Raw genomic sequence first — 24416 nt, forward strand, 5'->3', positions numbered from 1 at the left:
AGATAGGGATGCTCTTGGCAATGCCAGCCCAATCCAGGGTCATTTAGCAGCCAGCATCATCAAGGACAATTCACACACCCGCTATTCTGCCTTCTCCCCTTTCCTGTTGGTAGAAGATACATAGGAACATAGACAGGAGGAGGCCATTCGGCCCTTCGAGCCAGCACCGCCATTAATTGTGATCATGGCTGATCATCCACAATCAGTAACCCGTGCCTGCCTTCTCCCCATATCCCTCGATTCCACTAGCCCATAGAGCTCTATCTAACTCTCTTTTAAATTCATCCAGTGAATAGGCCACCACTGCCTTCAGTGGCAGAGAATTCCACAAATTCACAACTTTCCGCCTCAGTTTTAAATGGCTTCCCCTTTGTTCTTAGACTGTGGCCCCTGGTTCTGGACTCCCTCATCATTGGAAAAAAAAAATCTGCATCTAGCTTGTCCAGGCCTTTTATAATTTTATATGTTTCTATAAGATTCCCTCTCATCCTTGTATTCCAGTGAATACAAGCCCAGTCTTTCCAATCTTTCCAATCTTTTATCATATGACAATCCCGCCATCCCGGGGATAAACTTCATGAACCTACGCTGCACTGCCTCAATAGCAAGAATGTCCTTCCTCAAATTAGGAGACCAAAACTGCACACAATACTGCAGATGTGGTCTCACCAGGGCCCTGTACAACTGCAGGTGTGGTCTCACCAGGGCCCTGTACAACTGCAGATGTGGTCTCACCAGGGCCCTGTACAACTGCAGATGTGGTCTCACCAGGGCCCTGTACAACTGCAGATGTGGTCTCACCAGGACCCTGTACAACTGCAGAAGGACCTCTTTACTCCTACACTTACCGCTGACAATGACAAAGCAAGATCAATGATCACCGGTGGCAATGATGACCATCTCCACAGAGCCGGGACCTCCGGCCGCTGGTGGGGCCCACGTTAGTATCAGGGGGACCACGTTAGTATCAGGGGGACCACGTTAGTATCAGGGGGACCACGTTAGTATCAGGGGGACCACGTTAGTATCAGGGGGCCGCTGGTGGGGCCCACGTTAGTATCAGGTTGACCACGTTAGTATCGGGGGCCGCTGGTGGGGACCACATTAGTATCGGGGGCCGCTGGTGGGGACCACGTTAGTATCAGGGGGACCACGTTAGTATCAGGGGGACCACGTTAGTATCAGGGGGCCGCTGGTGGGGCCCACGTTAGTATCAGGGGGACCACGTTAGTATCAGGGGGACTACGTTAGTATCAGGGGGACCACGTTAGTATCGGGGGCCGCTGGTGGGGCCCACGTTAGTATCAGGGGGACCACGTTAGTATCAGGGGGACCACGTTAGTATCAGGGGGACCACGTTAGTATCAGGGGGACCACGTTAGTATCAGGGGGCCGCTGGTGGGGCCCACGTTAGTATCAGGGGGCCGCTGGTGGGGCCCACGTTAGTATCAGGGGGACCACGTTAGTATCAGGGGGCCGCTGGTGGGGCCCACGTTAGTATCAGGGGGCCGCTGGTGGGGCCCACGTTAGTATCAGGGGGACCACGTTAGTATCGGGGGCCGCTGGTGGGGACCACGTTAGTATCCGGGGCCGCTGGTGGGGCCCACGTTAGTATCAGGGGGCCGCTGGTGGGGCCCACGTTAGTATCAGGGGGACCACGTTAGTATCAGGGGGCCGCTGGTGGGGGCCACGTTAGTATCCGGGGCCGCTGGTGGGGCCCACGTTAGTATCAGGGGGACCACGTTAGTATCAGGGGGACCACGTTAGTATCAGGGGGCTGCTGGTGGGGCCCACGTTAGTATCAGGGGGCCGCTGGTGGGGCCCACGTTAGTATCAGGGGGCCGCTGGTGGGGCCCACGTTAGTATCAGGGGGACCACGTTAGTATCGGGGGCCGCTGGTGGGGACCACGTTAGTATCAGGGGGACCACGTTAGTATCAGGGGGACCACGTTAATATCAGGGGGACCACGTTAGTATCAGGGGGCTGCCTGGATCATTCTCAGCCCGACACAAGACAACGTCCTGTCTAACAGTGAGATTCCCATCTACACACACCGGCCACATCAGCCCCTCCCACAGCAGGAATTACTGGGATTTTAAACCATCTTGATAATTTCACTAACGTTTCTCTGCAAATAATGTAATGAACGGATTTGAATTCCCCGTCCCTCGTGTATAATGTTAACACCGATCAGGGCCGATCAATGAAACGTGGACTAACAGACACGATAGTTGGGCAGCATCTGACGTGGCCAGAACAGGTGAGATGTCCCCTCCATCACGGCACTACACAACATGCTGTTTATCTCCGGTATTTTGTCCCTTTATTTAAGGTTTCCAAAGTCTACAGTTTTGGTTGAATTCCAAACTTGTCTCCAAACTATTGAATTGTTTTCCATGGACACCGCCCTTCCCCACAGAACCAATCAACCAGTAGATCTGCCATAGACATCACCCTACCTCACTGTATCATCTAGAGATGGCTGAAAGATTCCAGATCCTAGTAAATATCACCGGCAACTTGTCCTGGACCAGACATATCAAAGCAATGGCCGAGAAAGCACAGCAACGACTCTACTTCCTGAAGAAAAGTTTCGGCCCGAAATGTTGCCTATTTCCTTCGCTCCATAGATGCTGCTGCACCCGCTGAGTTTCTCCAGCATTTTTGTGTACCCTCTACTTCCTTACAAGGTTTAGGAAGTTCGACATGTCCCCAACAACAATCACAAAGGGTGCACCGTAGAAAGCATTTTATCGGGATGCATCACGACACGGTTTGGGAACCGCTCCAACCAAGACGACAAGAAATCGCAGCCCAGACCGTCACACAAACCCAACCTCCCTTCCATTGACTCCATTTACACCTCACGCTGCCTCAGCTAGGCCAACAGCATAATCAAGGACCAGTCGCACCCCGGCCACTCCCTCTTCTCCCCTCTCCCATCAGTCAAGGGGTACAGAAGTGTGAAAACGCACACCTCCAGATTCAGGGAGTTTCTTCCCAGCTGTTATCAGGCAACAGAACCAGCATCAACTGGAGAGCGGTCCTGACCTCCCATCTACTAAACGTTATTCCCTTTATCCTGTATCTGTACATTGTGACGGCTCGATTGTAATCACATGTAGTCTTTCCACTGACTGGATAGCACGCAACAAAAATGTTTTTCACTGAACCTCGGTACATGTGACAATAAATTAAACTCAACCAATCTGTGTCCGCTCCACACACACTGTCCTCATCCCCACAGTGTAACCTGTTGGTGCTCCACACACACTGTCCTCATCCCCACAGTGTAACCTGTTGGTGCCTCACACACACTGTCCTCCTCCCCACAGTGTAACCTGTTGGTGCCTCACGCACATATTGTACTTCCGGTGGCGCTGGGGCCAGCAGCCTCCACCTTCAGCCCGGTATCTTTTTGTTTTTTTGTTTATTTAGTTATGTAAAAGTGTGTTTTTTTGTGTTTTTTTTGTGTCTTTATATGGGGGAAGAGGGCACGGTGCGGGGGATACCGTCCTTCAGCCGCTTCCTGGAGAGGACGCGACTATTATTCGAGTCGCGTCCTCGCCTCCCCCCCCCCCCCCAGCAGGCTACCTACTGGATTGGCGCGGCCTTTCCTGCCGGGATCGACCAGAGCTCCAGCAGCGGCGGGACAGCGCTGTAACATCGCGGGGCTGGCGATGCCTTACCGGGGATCGCCGTCTGGAGCCCGGAGTGCTGGGCCTGCGGCACCGACATCCTGGAGCTGCGGTTTGCGGAGCTCCCAACGCGGGCGGCGCTGATGGACAGCGCGGGGTCCTGCGACTCCGCCCGGTTCGGCCTGCGGACTCGGGAGCTGCGGACTCCGGCTGCGGGAGGCGGCTGATCGGGAGGTCCGGGCCGCTGATGAGGAGGATGTTCACCGTCGGGGATCGGCGTCGGCGTTCCATCAGCCCGGCGTGAGGGCCTGGACATCGGCCCACCCGGGGCGGCGACTGCGGGTGCTAGGAAGGCCTCGACCACGAGTGAACATCTGGGAAGATCGGAGGGGAGGCTGGCTGGACTATGGTGCCTTCCTCACCTTGGTGCCACTGTGTTATGTTGTGTCGTGGACGTTCTGTGTTTGTGCTTTTTTTAAATTCTATTTTATTTTTAATATGTTTTATTATTTATTATTATTTATTTATTTTTATTTTTATGATACTGCCTGTAAGGGAAATTCATTTTGTTGTCTCTAACTGAGACAATGACAATAAATTTGAATACAATACAATACAATACAATACACACTGTGTCAGGTCTCGTGTTTGATCTAGTTTCTGTTTCTTATTGGTTTTTAGTATTAGAGTTTGCATTCTTGTTTTATTTTGGTGTCTCACATCTCCTCTTGTTTCAGGTCCCATTTCCTGTCAGGTCGTTTACCCTCATGTGATTGTTGGCCACGCCCTGATGTGTTTCACCTGTGTCTCGTTATCCCCTGCTAGTCTGTTGGCCACGCCCTGATGTGTTTCACCTGTGTCTCGTTATCCCCTGCTAGTCTGTATTTAAGCCTTTTGTGTTTTAGTTCCCATTGCCAGTTCGTGGTGTATGCTACTTGGTATCACCTCGTTCCTGCTCTCGAAATCTTGTGACCTTGTGATCTCGACCTTTGCCTGTATTTTCGACCACTGGTTCTTGCCTGCTCCTATATGGTACTGATGCCTCTGTTTTGCCTACCTGTGTACTGACTTGGACCGAATAAACGCCGAAGACTGATCTGCCCTGTGTCTGAGCCTGCATTTGTGTCCTCCTCCTCGTTCAGTGCTGACATTACGAACTGGCCAACAATGGACTCAGCGGGCTCTGATCCTTTTCGTGCAGCGCTCCAGAAGCAAGAGGAGCGCATCTCGCATTACGAGGGTCAACTCTCCTCGATCGTCGCCGGGTTCCGGGATCTCGGCGAGCGTCAGCAGGGGTTCCAGGCAGACATCGGTTCACAGGTGAACACTTTAAGTTCTTGGTTTGAAGACCTGGTTACTCGGCTGAATTCTTTGTTTCCTGCTGCTGCTCCCGTGCCTGCCGAGTCTGTTTCCTTGTCTGTGTCTCCAGGAGCTCCGACGGCCACGGCTGCCGCAGCGTCTCCATTCGTCCACCTGGCAAGACCGGAACACTTTTCGGGGGAATCGGAGAAATGTAGACCTTTTTTGATTCAGTGTGGACTGCATTTCGAACTTCAAGCGGCTTCCTTTTCATCAGAACGCTCAAGGGTAGCCTTTATCATCACGTACCTGTCGGGTAGGGCGGAGGCTTGGGCCACGGCGGAGTGGTCTCGGAATTCTCCTGTTTGCCAGACATCGGTCCTGTTCATGGAAGCTCTGTCCCGCACGTTTGATCACTCCAATCCTGGCCGAGAGGCTTCACAGAACCTGGTCTCCATGAAACAAGGTAATCGCTCTGTTATGGATTTTGCTATTGACTTTCGAACTGTTGCTGCTAAGGGTGGATGGAATGAGGCTGCTTTGTTGGATGCTTTTCGCAATGGATTGTCTGAAGCTATCAAAGATCAATTGGCTCCTCTAACCCTGCCTTCCGACGTCGAGTCTATGATTTCCCTGGCTATCCAAATTGACGCTAGGCTCAGAGAAAGAGATCGAGAGAGGAGATCGGCTGCAGTTCGGTCCTCCTCCCAGCAGTGGCGGCAGCGTCGCCCTTCACCTTCCAGTCGGGACTTCTTCCCTCTCGGCCGGTCCAGTCAGCCTACAGCGCCACCTGCATCTTCGGAGGAGCCCATGCAGGTGGGACGAGCCAAACTCAGTCCGGAGGAACGGCAGCGCCGCCTAAGGGAAATGAGGTGTTTTTACTGTGGTGAACTGGGACATTTGTTGAACAGCTGTTCAGTAAAAGACAAAGCTCACCAATGAAAGAGAGGACATTGGTGAGCTGTACCACTCCTATGAGCCGTTCCTCTCGTCCATTGTCGACGGTACAATTGTTGGTGCATTCCCAGTGGCACTCCCTGCAGGCTTTGGTTGATTCTGGGGCAGATGAGAACTTCATGGACATTCGCTTGGCTGATGAATTGAAGCTGGAACGTGAACAGCTTCAAGATCCTATGGAGGCTAGTGCACTGGATGGGCGCCTACTGTACAGGGTAATTCACCGAACTCAACCTGTTCAACTCATCGTGGCAGGTAATCACCTTGAGACCATCAGTTTTCATCTCCTCGACTGTCCTCTTCATCCTCTGGTTTTGGGGCTCCCTTGGCTGTCTTACCATAATCCTCACATGAACTGGGGTACTGGGGAAGTAATTTCTTGGGGGAATAACTGTAAACTCATCTATCTGCATGATTCTTCTCCTGAGTCTATGAAGGATCCGTCAAGGAGCAGTTTTTCAAGGCATGGTTAATGATGTATTACGGGACATGCTGAACCGATTTGTGTTTGTGTACCTTGATGACATTTTGATTTTTTCTCCAGACGAGACTTCCCATGTGCAGCATGTACACCAGGTGCTAGAACGTTTGCTCCTGAATGATCTGTTTGTGAAAGCTGAGAAATGTGAATTTCATGTTAACACTGTTCAATTCCTTGGTTTTGTTGTATCACCTGCTGGTATACAGATGGACCCGAGCAAGGTCAGTGCTGTGGCCACCTGGCCTACACCCTCCAGTCGTAAGCGACTTCAGGGGTTCCTTGGGTTTGCTAATTTTTATAGGAAGTTTATCCGGAACTTTAGTGTCACTGCTGCACCACTCCATGCTCTTACCTCACCCCACGTGCCTTTCTCTTGGTCCTCTCAAGCAGAAACTGCATTTATGAGACTCAAGAGGAGCTTCTCCTCAGCCCCCATCCTGGTTCACCCTGACCCGTCACTCCAGTTCGTGGTTGAGGTGGACGCCTCGGGTGTGGGCATCGGGGCCGTACTCTCACAGAAATCCCCCACAGATGGTCGATTACATCCCTGCGCTTTCCTCTCAAAGAAGCTTTCTCCTGCTGAGAGAAATTACGATGTGGGTAACCGTGAACTGTTAGCGGTTAAAACAGCCTTGGAGGAATGGAGACATTGGTTGGAGGGTACCAAGCAGCCGTTTCTAGTTTGGACAGACCACAAAAACCTGGAATACATCAAGTCAGCCAAACGCCTCAACTCGTGCCAAGCAAGGTGGGCTCTCTTCTTTAATCGATTTGATTTTGTACTGTCTTACCGCCCTGGTGCCAAGAATGGCAAACCTGATGCTCTCTCCAGACAGTTTGATCCTGACCCATCCCCTAAGGTTTCAACTCCCATTCTGCCTGCTTCCTGTTTTGTTGGGGCGGTTACTTGGGAGATTGAGAAGAGAGTTTCCGAGGCAACTGCTGGTGTTCAGTCTCCGCTAGGGTGTCCTTCTAATCGTCTGTTTGTTCCCGAGTCTCTTCGTTCACAGGTGATTCACTGGGCTCATACGTCTCGGATCTCCTGTCATCCCGGTGTCCGCCGAACCCTGTTTGTGGCCAAACAGCGGTTTTGGTGGCCTTCCATGGAGAGGGGGATTAAGGAGTACGTCGCCGCCTGCAGTATTTGTGCTCAGAACAAGACCTCCCGTCGGGCCGCCTTTGGCCTCCTGAATCCGCTGCCTGTCCCCTCACGCCCCTGGTCAGACATCTCCATGGACTTTGTCACGGGCTTGCCCTCTTCTGAAGGTAACACCTCAGTCATGACTGTAGTGGACAGATTTTCTAAGATGGTCCATTTCATTGCGTTGCACAAGCTTCCCTCCGCCAAGAAGACGGCAGAGGTCATGCTGTCTCATGTTTTTCGCATTCATGGATTTCCCAACGACATTGTGTCTGACCGGGGGCCTCAGTTCGTGTCCAGGTTTTGGAAGGAGTTTTGTTCTCTGTTGGACGCCACGGTCAGCCTTACATCTGGTTATCACCCGGAATCCAATGGACAGACTGAACGCCTTAACCAGGAATTGGAGACAGGACTGCGGTGCTTGGTGGCACAGAACCCTTCAACTTGGAGCAAACACCTTATTTGGGTGGAGTATGCACACAACACACTTCCTTGCTCATCCTCTGGTCTCTCTCCATTCCAGTGTGCCTATGGGTATCAACCGCCATTGTTCCCTGCTGTGGAGAAGGAGTCCAGTGTGCCCTCCGCTCAGGCTCTCGTCCGTCGCTGTCGCAAGGTTTGGAATGGGGCTCGTCAGATGCTGTTGCGCAGTTCTGCGCGTTACAAGAGGATGGCTGACCGTGGAAGAACGCCGGCTCCAGTATACTCGCCTGGTCAAAGGGTGTGGCTCTCCACTCGAGACTTACCGCTGAGGGTGGAATCCCGGAAGCTGGCTCCTCGTTTTGTTGGTCCTTTCCCCATATCGAAGGTCATCAATCCTGTGGCGGTTCGTCTCAAACTCCCCCGTGCCATGAGGGTCCACCCTACTTTCCATGTCTCCCGTCTGAAGCCATTTAAGGAGAGTCCTCTGGTCCCTGCCTCCACACCCCCTCCGCCCCCCCGGTTCCTTGATGGGGGTCCAGTGTTTACGGTCAGCCGGTTGCTGGGGATGCGCCGGCGTGGTCGTGGTTGTCAGTATCTTGTGGATTGGGAGGGGTATGGACCTGAGGAGCGGTCTTGGGTGCCAGCTCGCAACATATGCGACCCGGAACTATCAGGGACTATCGGCGCCAACATCCTGAAGATCCTGGGCCGTCAGGAGCCGGCCATGGAGGGGGGGGTACTGTCAGGTCTCGTGTTTGATCTAGTTTCTGTTTCTTATTGGTTTTTAGTATTAGAGTTTGCATTCTTGTTTTATTTTGGTGTCTCACATCTCCTCTTGTTTCAGGTCCCATTTCCTGTCAGGTCGTTTACCCTCATGTGATTGTTGGCCACGCCCTGATGTGTTTCACCTGTGTCTCGTTATCCCCTGCTAGTCTGTATTTAAGCCTTTTGTGTTTTAGTTCCCATTGCCAGTTCGTGGTGTATGCTACTTGGTATCACCTCGTTCCTGCTCTCGAAATCTTGTGACCTTGTGATCTCGACCTTTGCCTGTATTTTCGACCACTGGTTCTTGCCTGCTCCTATATGGTACTGTTGCCTCTGTTTTGCCTACCTGTGTACTGACTTGGACCGAATAAACGCCGAAGACTGATCTGCCCTGTGTCTGAGCCTGCATTTGTGTCCTCCTCCTCGTTCAGTTCTGACACACTGTCCTCCTCACCACAGTGTAACCTGTTGGTGCCTCACACACACTGTCCTCATCCCCACAGTGTAACCTGTTGGTGCCTCACACACACTGTCCTCATCCTCACAGTGTAACCTGTTGGTGCTCCACACACACTGTCCTCATCCCCACAGTGTAACCTGTTGGTGCCCCACACACACTGTCCTCATCCCCACAGAACCGACAGAACCTTTTGTATAACCTGCGTACGTTCTACTGTAATTCTCATTCCCATTCCCACACTGACCTTTCTGTCCTCAGTCTCCTCCATTGTCAGAGTGAGGGTAAACGGCAATTGGAGGAACAGCATCTCATATTTCGCTTGGGCAGCTTACAGCCCAGTGGTATGAATATTGATTTCTCTCACTTCAGGTAGCCCCGGCATTCCCTCTCTCTCTATCCCTCCCCCACCCAAGTCACACCAGCTTCTCATTTTCAGCTTACAAATGGCCTGTTTCCGTTACTTTTTTGCATATCATTCATTCATTATTCTTTATCTCTCCACATCACCATCTGTATCTCTCGTTTCCCTTATCCGTAACCAGTCTGAAGAAGGGTCTCGACTCGAAACGTCACCCATTCCTTCTCTCCAGAGATGCTGCCTGTCCCGCTGAGTTACTCCAGCTTTTTGTGTCCATGTTACGTACTACACACACTGTCCTTCCCAGAGTATAATCCGTGGATAACTCTATTCCATGTAAATAAGAGCTAGGAATGGTGAGAACAGCAGCCAACCTTCACTCAGTGAACTCTCAGGGTCAACAGTGCTGAGGCTGATATATTTATGGTGTTTCTCCACTTGGTTTGAAGATGATCCAAAGATCATAAATTATAATGTTCAACAGGAATGCAGCCAAAGTACGTCCAGGAAAACAATCAATTATGTAGGTGACAATGAATATTGTTGATGGCACTTATGCAGTGATCTTTGCAGCAGAATGAATGTGAACCCAGGTGGGAATATGTTCAAGAATTCATCTTCTCCGTTCATTCTGCCCACGTGGGTTTCTCTAGCGTGTTCCAGTCGAACAATATATCATTGCCATTGTTTACCACAAGCCTTAGAGAATATTGATCACTATTCTGTCTCATCCTTCCGTTCGAGAATATGTTTCATTTTAGATTCACCTTTAATGCTAAATGTGCTTGGATAAGGAATGATTTACTCTTGACTGTCAAAAAGCTGTGGGTTACAGAAATTGGAAATGAAAATAAAAAATGCAGGAAACACTCGGTGAGTCAGGCAGCATCTGTGGAGAACATGGATAGGTGACGTTTCACAGTGTGCTGGAGTAACTCAGCGGGTCAGGCAGCATCTGTGGAGAACATGGATAGGTGACGTTTCACAGAGTGCTGGAGTAACTCAGCGGGGTCAGGCAGCATCTGTGGGGAGAGAAACAGTCTCAAGGCTTCTGGTCAAAGATCCTCTGGGGAAAGTCTGAAGGTTCCGATCTAAATCGTCACCTATCCTAAAGAGGGAGGGGGGGGGGGGGGGGGGGGGCTGGGGAACTATAGTGGGGGGGGCTGGGGAAGTAATGAGTGAGGTGGGGGGGGGGGAACTAGAGGGGGGGGGGGGCTGGTGAACTAGGGGGGGGCTGGGGAACTAGAGGGGGGGGCTGGGGAAATAGAGAGGGGGGGCTGGGGAACTAGAGGGGGGAGGCTGGGGAACTAGAGAGGGGGGGCTGGGGAACTAGAGAGTGGGGGGGCTGGGGAACTAGAGAGTGGGGGGGCTGGGGAAGTAATGAGTGGGAGGGGGGGGGGGTGGGGAACTGGGGGGGGGTGTGGGGAACTAAAGGGGGGGCTGGAGAACTAGAGGGGGGCTGGGGAACTGGACAGGTAGCAACTGCGATATGCTGGACAGAGCTGCAATATTTCCGTCTCTCTCCCACCCTCTCGCCAACTAACAGCAGAATTATTTTCAGTTGTTCCCAGTTCTGGTGCTTTGACCCCAGCTTTGACCTGAGACATTAACTCAGTTTCTCTCCCCACAGATGTGGCCGAATCGGCTGAATGTTTCCAGCGGTTTCTGACTTTATTGTTTCTTTTGCTACATTTCTGACGCAAGAACAAATTGGCCTCATTACAACCGGTTTTTACCTGCGCAGGTGTTGCCTTGTGCATGTAACACAAACTAGATTTTATCTCATTCTTTTACCTCCATTTTGTTGCCAACTAAGCAATACTGACTTGTCCTAGAGTCCGAGAGTGATACAGTGTGGAAACAGGCCCTTCGGCCCAACTAGCCCATACCGGCCAACATTGTCCCAGCTACACTAGTCCCACTTGCCTGCACTTGGTCCATAACCCTCCAAACCTGTCCTATCACTGTACCTATCTAACTGTTTTTAAAACAATGTGGTAGTCCCAGCCTCAACTACCTCCTCTGGCAGCTTGTTCCATGCACCCACCACCCTTTGTGTGAAAAACCTACCCCTTGGATTCCTATTAAATCTTTTCACCATCGCCTTAAACCTATGTCCTCTGGTCCTCGATTCCCCTACTCTGGGTAAAAGACTCTGTGCATCAACCCGATCTATTCCTCTCATGATTTTATACACCTCTAAATACATGATTTTACTTCGGAGTCACGTGAGTGATTCCGTGAAGAACCCGCTCAGCACGCATGCGCGGCATTACGTTCAGCAGAGCAACAGCGGCGCAGCAGGAGTCAGGCGCTCCCGCTACGAAGGTGAAAGAACGGACCGTCAGGTAAGCTGACGTCGGGTTTTTCTTTCACAGGGAGCCTTCTGCTTTCCGGCAGAGAAGAAAGGCTCTGCAACAAACCTGTCCCCCGCTCGACTCCACGGAGGAGCGTTCCATCTCGCGGGGGCAGCAACAAGGCGGTAGGACTGCTTACCGGGCGGTCCGTTATACCCCGACACCGTGCCGAACCCAGCCCGCTAGCGCCTGAGCAGCGGGCTGGATGTAAAGCCACGGAAGAGGCATCCGGCCGGTGGCTCCGACTTGTCGGACGGGGACGTCTCTCCACCCAGGCGGGGGAGAGACAGCCGCCTGAGCCACATGGAGCGGCTCTTGGAGCATGAGCTCCAGCGAGGTGCACCCCAGGAGGGGCGCTCTCGCAGAGGGGGGTCACGCACTCCCTCCCTAGTGCCTTGTGCACTGTCCATTCCTTCCTCCTTTCCAGAGGATAACTTTGGTGACCAGGACTGGGCTGGTCAAGAACAGGGGCAATGGCTGAAGATCTCGGGAGTATGCAAGGGGTGCAGGAACAGGAAGAGCTGCTAGGTGTGGTGGACAGCTACGTGGAAACCCCACGTGCAGGAGGCCGTTAAAAGCCTGACGACAGCCATCACATCGTTTCTCCTCATTCCATGGACAAATACGGAGATGACCACAACCTTCGTAAACAAGTCATAAGACCTGCCATAAAATCCTACATTGCGAGGTTGTGCATACCCCAGCCACTGAGCCAGACCCACTGCTCTTTGGCAAAAACCTCACAAAGCATATGAAGGACATGCAAGACGTTTTACAAAACTTTCGGCTCATGAGGGCAGGGCCGGGACGAGTAACCAAAAACAGTAATTCCTACGCAGCAGCACCCCATCGCATCCATCAGTCAACGTCTACCATATTGGACTGATGAAAGCTCGGGGTCCGCATTCTATCACCGAAAGTCTTCTTTAGACCAGGGCCCAGAGGGACCCCATAGACCCCGGACCCCATGGAAAATGTGCCACCCCCCAACGTCACCGCCACGTCAGACGACGTGCAACACTCGTTGGACCGGCAGGAAACAGAAGAATACCCACTAACCATGGAGGTAGGTGGGTCTGGTTCCTACCAGTATATAGAGTAATACTAACACATGGGAGTCTATCACGAGTGATCAGTATATACTCAATGGCATTAGTGAATACAAATACATTCATACTAGAAAAATTGCCACCAGGTCAACATTCACCCCAGAGGGTATTTTTCCCCTCTCCGTTAAAGAAACAAGAGGAACAAGCTGAACTGGTGAGAATAATTACAAAGGGTATCATGGGAAAACCTGAACCCTTGCAATTCGTATCAAATATATTCACTAAACCCAAAAAAGATGGTGGATGTCGCATCATCATTGACTTAACTTCACTAAATATGTTTGTTAAGTATATACATTTCAAAATGGAACTGGTTGTTACTGCCAAATAACTAAATTCCAAAGGATACTTCATGGCAAGCATTCATCTTAAAGATGTTTACTATTTAGTACCATTCACAAGGATCATCGCAGATACCTGAAATTTACCTGGATGGGGCAGCTATAGCAGTTTAAAGCGTTACCCAATGGGTTCACATCAGCCCAAGAGTGTCACCAAGACACTAAAACCAGCTCTGGCAATATTCAGAAGACAAAAACATATTGTCATGACATATCTTGATGATATCCTAAATGGTAGGCAAGACCATGAATTTGACTATGTTAGCTGTTCAGCTACCAAACAGTTATTCGAAACCCTGGGGTTGTCTTACATCCAGATAAATCTAAGTTGAAGCCATCCACTATCATGGACTACTTGGGCTTCACAATTAATTCAGTCTACGTGACTGTAACATTGCCAAGAGACAAAATAGTTGAATTGGCACAATCATGCAACAATTTAATGGTCAACAAACTACCAACTACTCGACAAGTAACAGAGTAATTGGGAAAATGGTAGCAGCATTTCCGGCTACATAATTCGGACCTTTGTACCAAAAACGACATACAGGTCATTATGATCGTTTCATGAAGTTACCCACTGAAGTAATATCAGAACTACAGTGGTGGGCAAAAAACGTTTGACATAGTTTCAGCCTATTATCATCACTAACCCTACGTCAGTTATCCAAACAGATGCCAGTGCTCAAGGCTGGGGAGCAACTAACTCTATATCCAGCACAAGTAGTAGATGGACTAACCCAGAATCATCGTTACCACTTACACTGGGCATTAATTATCTAGAGATGTTGGGTGACTTTTATGGTTTAAAAGCATATGCATAAATATGCATCACTTGCATGTACGGTTACAAATAGATAATACTACGGTGGTGGCCTACATTAACCATATGGGCGGCATAAAATCGGTATCATGCGACAAGTTGGTCAACACAATTTGGCAATGGTGTGTCCAAAGACATATTTGGCTATCAGTAACTTACCTGCCAGGTAAGCTAAATACAGTGGCAGACACAAGGTCACGTAAATTTAATGACAACATCGAATGGATGTTAAAACCCCCAAAAAAATTTTCACAAAAGTTATCAAGCAATATGGCACTCCAGATATCGATTTATTTGCATCAAGGCTAAATCACCAGGTACCTATGTATGTCGCTTGGGAACCAGACCCTGAGGCAGCAGCGGTAGATGTGTTCGCGCTGGATTGGGGAAATTCTTCTTCTATGCATTTCCTCCCTTCTGCCTCATCAGTCGGGGACTACGCACAATACAAATGAACTCTGCTTCAGGTATTTTGATAGTACCCGACTGGCCTACACAGCCATGGTGCCCAATACTCCATGACATGGTTGTTGAAACTCCGATGGTATTCCCCAGTGACCCAGAGTTATTAACACCCAGTGTCGGGCACAAGCCATCCGTGCCATGAAAAAAATCAAACTCCTGGGTTGCAGATTCTGCACAAACCACTTCTGGGACTGGGATTATCATAACAAACCGTCGACACCATGTCAGCATCCCTCCGAACATCCACTAAAAAACAGCACTTGTCCAGCATCAAAAAATGGGAGAAGTACTGCTTCTACCATTGTGTTTTTCTACAAACAGATTCATTGGTTGGTTACGATAACACACTTCCTCCCTCAAAGACTTTGGCAGTGATGTAGTAATAACTGTTACACGGTTTGAAATCACAGAGCTTTGAAATCTTCACGGAGTCACTCATGTGACTCCGAAGTAAAATAGTAAGATTAAACGAGAACTTACCAGTTTGAAGTTTGATCTGTATTTTATGAGGAGTTACGATGAGGGATTACGTGCCCTCCGCTCCCACCCTCATTATATGGATCAAACTAATAAATTGATGTCTCCTTACCTTTACTATGTTTACTTCAATAACTGTGTCTATCTGTGATTCCACACCGCTGCTTGGAAGTATGCCGCGCCTGCGTGCTGAACGGGTTCTTCACGTAATCCCTCATCGTAACTCCTCATAAAATACAGATCAAACTTCAAACTGGTAAGTTCTCGTTTAATCTTACTATTTTATACACCTCTTACACACCTCATCCTCGTGCGCTCCATGGAATAGAGACCCAGTCTACTCAACCTCTCCCTATAGCTCACACCCTCTAGTCCTGGCAACATAAATCTTCTCTGAACCCTTTCAAGCTTGACAATATCTTTCCCATAACACGGTGCCCAGAACTGAACACAAAATTCTAAATGCGGTCTCACCAACATCTTATACAACTGCAACATGACCTCCCAACTTATATACTCAATACTCTGACTGATGAAGGTCTTTTTGACCACCTTATCCACCTGCGACTCGACCTTCATGGAACCATGCACATGTACTCCTAGATCCCTCTGCTCTACAACACTATCTAGAGGCCGACCATTCACTGTGTAGGTCCTGCCCTTGTTCAGTTTAGAGATACAGCGTGGAATCAGGCCCTTCAGCCCACTGGGTCTGCGCTGACCAGCGATCCCCACACATTAACACTATCCTACACCCACTAGGGACAATGTTTACATTAACCGAGCCAATTAACCCACAAACCTCTACATCTTTGGAGTGTGGGAGTAAACCGAAGATCTCTGAGAAAACCCACGCAGGTCACGGGGAGAACGTACAAACTCGTACAGACAAACATTTCTTCGTCGTCCCAAAACGCAACAACTCACACTTCTCCGCATTAAATTCCATCAACCATTCCTCTGTCCACCTGGCCAATCGATCCAGATCCTGCTGCAATCGTTCACAACCATCTTCACTGTCTGCAAACCCACTAACTTTTGTATCATCAGCAAACTTGCTAATCCTGCCATGTATGTTCTCATCCAAATCATTGATGTAGATGACAAACAGTAACGGGCCCAGCACCGAACCCTGAGGCACAACTCAAGTCACAGGCCTCCAGTCCGAGAAGCAACCTTCCACCATCACCCTCTGCTTCCTTCCATGGAGCCAATTATCTATCCATTCAGCTATCTTTCCTTGGATCACATGCGATCTAACCTTCTAATGCAGCCTACCATGCGGAGTCTTGTCGAACGTTTTACTGAAGTCCATGTACACAACATCCACAGCCATCATCAACCTTTTTGGTCACGTCTTCAAAAACTCAATCAGATTTGTGAGACACGACCTCCCATGTACAAAACCATGCTGGCTGTCCCTAATCAGCCCTTGCCCATCCAAATGCCTGTATATCCTATCCCTCAGAATACTCTCCAGTAACTTACCAACTACAGATGTTAAGTTCACAGACCTATAGTTCCCAGCATTTTCCCTGCAGCCATTCTTGAAAAGAGGCTCATTATTTGCCATCCTCCAATCCTCTTGTCAACTGGGCCGTGGTTTATTTGTGTGTTGTCGTGTTCAGGTAGTGAGGCCGTTTCTCACAGAGAGTTGTGAGTCTGTGGAATTCTCTGCCTCAGAGGGCGGTGGAGGCCGGTTCTCTGGACACTTTCAAGAGAGAGCTAGATGGGGCTCTTAAAGGTAGCGGAGTCAGGTGATATGGGGAGAAGGCAGGAACAGGGTACTGATTGGGGATGATCAGCTATGATCACATTGAATGGCGGTGCTGGCTCGAAGGGCCAAATGGCCGACTCCTGCACCTATTGTCTATTGTCTATTGTTATTCACTGTGTAAGAAAGAACTGCAGATGCTGGTAAACATCTGGTAGACACAAAGACACAAAGTGTTGGAGTAACTTAGCGGCTGAGGCAGCATCTATGGAGAGAAGGAATGGGCGACGTTTCGGGTCCAGACCCTTCTTCAGACTGTGACGATCTGTGAGGAGAATGAATCACGTACATTTCATATGGAACAACCTTAGTTGGTGTCAGAAAGAAGACTTATGTAAAGTGACCGTTGATATAAATGATCCCCAGGAGAGGCCAAGGCAAGACCAGCTGGCAGGTAACAGTCAAAGCAATAAGAATCTTAGTGAAACTGCACCTTCAGGAGGAGGCTCAATGAATGGATGGTCACACTATAGATGGTCACACTATAGATGGTCACACTATAGATGGTCACACTATAGATGGTCACATTATAGATGGTCACACTATAGATAGTCACCCTATAGATGGTCACACTATAGATGGTCACACTATAGATGGTCACATTATAGATGGTCACACTATAGATAGTCACACTATAGATGGTCACATTATAGATGGTCACACTATAGATGGTCACATTATAGATGGTCACACTATAGATGGTCACATTATAGATGGTGACATTATAGATGGTCACATTATAGATGGTCACATTATAGATGGTCACACTATAGATGGTGACATTATAGATGGTGACATTATAGATAGTCACACTATAGATGGTCACACTATAGATGGTCACACTATAGATGGGCACACTATAGATGGTCACACTATAGATGGTCACACTATAGTCACATTATAGATGGTCACACTATAGATGGGCACACTATAGATGGTCACACTATAGATGGTGACATTATAGATGGTCACATTATAGATGGTCACACTATAGATGGTCACACTATAGATGGTCACACTATAGATGGTCACACTATAGATAGTCACACTATAGATGGTCACACTATAGATGGTCACACTATAGATGGTCACACTATAGTCACATTATAGATGGTCACACTATAGATGGTCACACTATAGTCGCATTATAGATGGTCACACTATAGATGGGCACACTATAGATGGTCACACTATAGATGGTCACACTATAGATGGTCACACTATAGTCACATTATAGATGGTCACACTATAGATGGTCACACTATAGATGGTCACATTATAGATGGTCACATTATAGATGGTCACATTATAGTTGGTCACACTATAGATGGTCACACTATAGATGGTCACACTATAGATGGTCACACTATAGATGGTCACACTATAGATGGTCACACTATAGATGGTCACATTATAGATGGTCACACTATAGATGGTCACATTATAGATGGTCACATTATAGATGGTCACATTATAGTTGGTCACACTATAGATGGTCACATTATAGATGGTCACATTATAGATGGTCACACTATAGATGGTCACATTATAGATGGTCACACTATAGTCACATTTTACTTCGGAGTCACGTGAGTGACTACGTGAAGAACCCGCTCAGCGCGCATGCGCGGCATTTACGCCAGCAGTGCAACAGCGGCTGCAGCGGGAGCTAGGCGCTCCCGCTACAGAATGAAACGGACCGTCAGGTGAGTACCCTGAGGTCGGGTTTCTATTACAGGGGAGCCTTTTTCTGCTTGTGTTTTACAGGCAGAGAAAAAGGCTCTGGAACAAAACTGTCCCCCGTTCGAGGAGGAACGTTTTCCGTTGGGGAGGGGGGCAGCAACAGGCGGTAGGAGCATTTACCAGGTGTTCCGCAATTCCCCGACACCGTGCCGAGCCCAGCCCGCAAGTACCTGAGCAGAGGGCTGGATGCATAGCCACCCGAAGAGGCATCCGGCAGGTGTTTCCGATTTGGGACGGGGGGAGAGAGAGCCGCCTGAGACGCTGGAGCGGCTCTCGGAGCAGGTTCCTGCGAGACGCGCTGCTTGAGGGGCGCTCTCGCTTCTACAAGGCACAAAAGCTCTAGAAGAACCTGTCCCCCGCTCGACTCCAGCGGAGGAGCGTTCCATTGCAGGGGGGGCAGTAACAGGCGGTAGGAACAATTACCGGGCGCTCCGCTATCCCCATCACCGCGCCGAGCCCAGTCCCGCTAGTGCCTGAGCAGCGGGCTGGATGTTTAGCCATCCGAAGAGGCATCCGGCCGGTGCTTCCGACTTGTCGGAGGGGACGTCTCTCCACCCGTATGGGAGAGAGACAGCCGCCTGAGCCGCTGGAGCGGCTCCTGGAGCAGGAGCTCCTGCGAGACACGCTACGTGAGGGGCAGTCTCGCTGGAGGGTTCAGGCATACCCTCCACAGTGCCTAGGCACTGCCCATCGCTTCTTCCTTAGTGTGGTTAGCTTTGGGGTGACCAGGGCTGGGCTGGTCATGAAGAGGGGGTCGCTGGCTGAAGAATTCGGGAGTATGCCAGGGGTGCAGGAACAGGAAGAGTTGCTGGTTGTGTGTGGACTGCTACGTGGCTACCCCACGTGCAGGAAGGCCATTAGAGCCTAAAAACTAACGGCCAGCGTTGACCACCTCTCCGACAGGCACCTACAGGAGCAGGTGGTTAATAAGGCTTAAAATGTACAGCTCCAATGAATTATAGTCCTTCAAAGTGCCGGCACTCAACAGCCAAATCTGGGGGCACGTCGGGACATATACTCGGACCAGGAGCTGATACTGCAGCGGATCCTCAGGCTCCTGACGTCAGCCATCACACCATTTGCTCGTTTTCTGTGGACAATACGGAGATGACCACTAACTAACAAATCACTCTCACACTGTTGTGCAACACGCAGAGCGAGATAAATTACCTCCGTATATAAATCATAAGACCTGCCCTAAATCCCGAATTTGGGTTGTGCTAAACCCCGGCCACTGAGTCAGCCTCACAGCTCTTTGGCAAAAAACCTCATGGGAATAAAAACTTTCGGCCTCATGAGGGCAGGCCCCAGGATGAGCAAACCCCAAAAATATAATACCCAAGTGGCAGCACCCCATCGCGTCCACCAGTCGACGTCTACCATATGGGACTGGTGAAAGCTCGGGGACCGCATTTTTTTATGCCCGGGAGTCTTTTAGACCATGGCCCAGAGCAGGACCCCATGGAAAATGCGCCACCCCCCAACATCACCGCCACGTCAGACAACGCGCCAGGCTCGCTGGTCTGGGAAGAGACAGAAGAAATGCCCATATCCATGGAGGTAGGTGGGTCTGGTGCCTACAAGAATATGTAAAATAAGGAATCTAATTTCTAAGGATACTTTATGGCAAGCATTGGCCTCAAATATGCTTACTATTCAGTACCCATTCAAAAGGATCTACGCAGATACCTAAAATTTACCTGGATGGGGCAACTATGACAGTTAAAGCATTACCCCATGGGGTAACGTCAGCTCAAGGTTATTCATCAAGATACTAAAACCAGCCCTGGCAAAACTAATAAGAAGACCATGGAATTGGCTATGTCAGCTGTTTTTCAGCTACAAAACAGTTTTCGAAGCCCTGGGTTTTGTTTTACATCCAGATAAATCAAAGTTGAAGCCATCCACTATCATGGACTACTTAGACTTCACAATTAATTCAGTCCATATGACTGTAACTTTGCCAAAAGACAAAACGGTTGAATTGGCACAATTATGCCACAATTTAATGGTCAACGAGCAACCAACTATTCGACAAGTAGCAAGAGTAATTGGGAAAATGGTAGCAGCATTCCTGGCTACACAACTCGGACCATTGCATTATAAAATCTACAAAGAGCAAAGGTACAGGCATTAAAATATCATGCAGGTCATTATGATCGGGTCATGAAATTACCCACTGAAACTATATCAAAACAGTTGGCATAGTTTCAGCCCTATCATTATCTAACAGGTGGTAGATGGACTAACCTAAAGTCATCATTACTACTTACACGGGGCATTAATTATTTAGCGATGTTGGGTGCCTTTTATGGATTAAAAGCATATACATCAAATATGCATCACTGCATGTACGGTTACAAATGGATAATACTACGGTGGTGGCCTACATTAACCATATGGGAGGCATAAAATCGTTATCATGCGACAAATTGGTCAACACAATTTGGCAATGGTGTGTCAAAAAGACATATTTGGCTGTCAGCAACTTACCTATCAGGTAAGCTAAATACAGTTGGCAGACACCAGGTCACGCAAATTCAATGACAACATCGAATGGATGTAAAACCCAAAGTATTTGAAAAAATTATCAAGCTATATGGCACGCCAGATATCGATTTATTTGCATCAAGGCTATATCACCAGATACCTATGCATGTCGCTTGGGAACCAGACCCAGAGGCAGCAGCGGTAGTAGATGCCTTCACGCTGGATTGGGGAAATTCCTTCTTCTATGTTTTCCCTCCCTTCTGCCTCATCAGTCAGGTACTACGAAAAATACAGATGGACTCTGTATCAGGGTTTGATAGTACCCGACTGGCCTACACAGCCATGGTTCCCAGTACTGCATGACATGTTTGTTGAAACACCATGTCAGCATCCCTTTCGAACATCCACTAAGAAGCAGTACTTAACCAGCATCAAGAAATGCGAGAAGTACTGCCAGGAAACAAGGACCACGTACACAACAGCAACAGTCACCAACGCACTGGAGTTCCTGGCCTACCTACACCACAAAGAGGAATCAGCTACAGTCGTCAACACAGCAAGGAGTGCCCTGTCTGCTTATTTGAAACCAGCACCAGGACGACAGCCGATGGGATCCCATCCACTGGTGGTCAAATTAATGAAGGGCATCTATAACATCAAACCCCTAGACCAAGGTATACCCATTTATGGGATGTCAGTGTGGTCCTGACGTACCTCAGGGGATGGCCACCAGCCAGATCCCTCAGCCTCAAACAAACTACCCTGAAAACGCTCATGTTGATGGCACTTGTATCCACTCAGAGGGTCCAGTCACTACATCGATTGCGACTGGACAACATGGTGACCACCCCAGACCAGATCTCGTTCATCATCCAGGGTCTGGTAGAACAGAGCAGGCCAGGTATAGCCAATCCAGTTGTGGTGTTCCGGGCTTACCCGCCAGAGCCGCGGTTGTGTGTCATGACCTATCTACTATATTATATAGACACAACCTATAACATCAGAGGGAGTGAAAAAGCCTTATGGGTCAGCCACAAAAAACCTCATGGCCGGGTAACGAGCCAAACCATTGCAAGATGGCTCAAGCAGGTACTAAAGGCTGCCGGAATAGACTAACTTTTTTCAAATCTCATTCCACCAGGGCAGCGTCTACATCAACGGCCGAAAGAATGGACGTACCGGTTGACCATATTCTGACGACAGCAGAATGGTCCAGGGAAACGACATTCAAAAATTTTACAATAAGCCGTTGACGAAACCTGACTTGTTTGCAGAAAATTTTTACAAACTGCAAATATTTAATTTAAGCCCGGGGGAGCAATTTAATTTGTTATTGTTACTAAATACCATTTTTGTTTCTCGAAAAACAGATTCATTGGTTGGTTACGATAACACACTTCCTCCCTCAAGAACTTTGGCAGTGAGTGAAATAAAACTGTTACACGGTTTGAAATCACAGAGCTTTGAAGTCTTCACGTATTTTACTTGACTCCGAAGTAAAATAGTAAGATTAAACGAGAACTTGCCAGTTTGAAGTTTGATCTGTATTTTATGAGGAGTTACGATGAGGGATTACGTGCCCTCCGCTCCCACCCTCATAATATAGGTCAAACTGATAACTGATGTCTCCTTTTCTTTACTATGTTTACTTCAATAACTGTGTCTATCTGTGATTCCACACCGCTGCTTGGAAGTATGCCGCGCATGCGCGCTGAGCGGGTTCTTCACGTAATCCCTCATCGTAACTCCTCATAAAATACAGATCAAACTTCAAACTGGTAAGTTCTCGTTTAATCTAACTATTATAGATGGTCACATTATAGATGGTCACATTATAGATGGTCACACTATAGATGGTCACACTATAGATGGTCACACTATAGATGGTCACACTATAGATGGTCACATTATAGATGGTCACATTATAGATGGTCACATTATAGATGGTCACATTATAGATGGTCACATTATAGATGGTCACACTATAGATGGTCACACTATAGATGGTCACACTATAGATGGTCACATCATGGATGACCACAACTTGGATGACCACATGGCCAACACAGTGATCTGGATGTTTCCCATTATGAGGGTCATTGGGATGTTGATGTTCAAAAAAGGACACAAAGTACTGGAGTAACTCAGCGGGCCAGGCAGCATCTCTGAAGAAACTGTAGTCTGGTGAAGGGTCCCGACCCGAAACGTCACCTATCCATGTTCTCCACAGATGCTGCCTGACCTGCTGAGTTACTCCAGCACTCTGTGAAACGTCACCTATCCATGTTCTCCACAGATGCTGCCTGACCCGCTGAGTTACTCCAGCACTCTGTGAAACGTCACCTATCCATGTTCTCCACAGATGCTGCCTGACCCGCTGAGTTAACATCAGTAGAAGCACAGACCTTTTTGGACCCATCTTTCAATGAGAGACACAAACAGAACAGGTTCAACTAAACTGTCTGACAGGCACCAGAGCTTTTCACTGTACCTCGGCACACGTGACAATAAACTAAACTCAACATAGCCAGATCACGATCACAGTGAAGCAGACAGTTCTGTGAACGTACCGCTAAATATTACCTTCACCTACACTGATGGAGCTGAATTACAGATTTATTTATGACTCCTACAGGCACATAATGTCACATTTCCTGTGTCTCCATCTGGGCTCTATACATCCCTCACTCACATCACAATGCATCTATAGCTCGCTGGGCCATCACTAAGTGACATGGCACACACTGCAGATCATCATCTGCCCACATCTGCCCACATCTGCCCACATCTGGGTGTTGCCTCAGGCGATGTCTTGCCTGCGGTAAAACATTAAAAAGACATTTCCAGGTGAGTGCTCATCGCATGTACCTGTCAGGTGACCACGCAGGTGGCAAGTCCTTGTGTCTCCACTGTGTTACAGCCAGGCAGAGCGGAGCTGAACGTCACCTCCTGAAGCAGTCGGCTGAACAAACTCTCAATGTAAAACGAGGCCAAGGGCTGCAACATAAATCAGTAAACAAAGATATAAACGAAAGATATAAATGGCAACACAAACACTTTACTTTTGAAAGTTAATATTCTTAACGCATCTCATGTTCAAGTTTCAGGAAAAACAGAGGACGGATTTACATTGATAACGGGTGATCTGCAGATGTTGCACATCTGGAACAGAACCTGTAGGAGCAGAGCTTATGTATCAGGAAATAACCTTGCATCAGGGAGCTTCAGGTCACAACCCGAAACAGCAACATTTCTCCACAGATGCTGCCTGACCTGCTGAATATTCCCAGCACTTTCTGTTTTTTTTACAAAGA

At 48.8% G+C, this 24416-nt stretch overlaps 1 protein-coding gene across 1 annotated transcript in view; it reads right to left on the reverse strand.

Annotated features, from left to right (window-relative positions):
* Positions 1 to 24416, reverse strand: part of dlgap4 (DLG associated protein 4) — a 246338-nt gene that overhangs the window by 149435 nt on the left and 72487 nt on the right. The window contains exon 2 of the mRNA XM_033041285.1: positions 23971 to 24099. The gene's annotated coding sequence lies outside the window, so the exon portion shown is untranslated. The remainder of the gene's footprint in view (positions 1 to 23970; positions 24100 to 24416) is intronic.

Source organism: Amblyraja radiata, chromosome 23 (genome assembly GCF_010909765.2).
Source record: "Amblyraja radiata isolate CabotCenter1 chromosome 23, sAmbRad1.1.pri, whole genome shotgun sequence".
Taxonomy (NCBI): Eukaryota; Metazoa; Chordata; class Chondrichthyes; order Rajiformes; family Rajidae; genus Amblyraja; species Amblyraja radiata.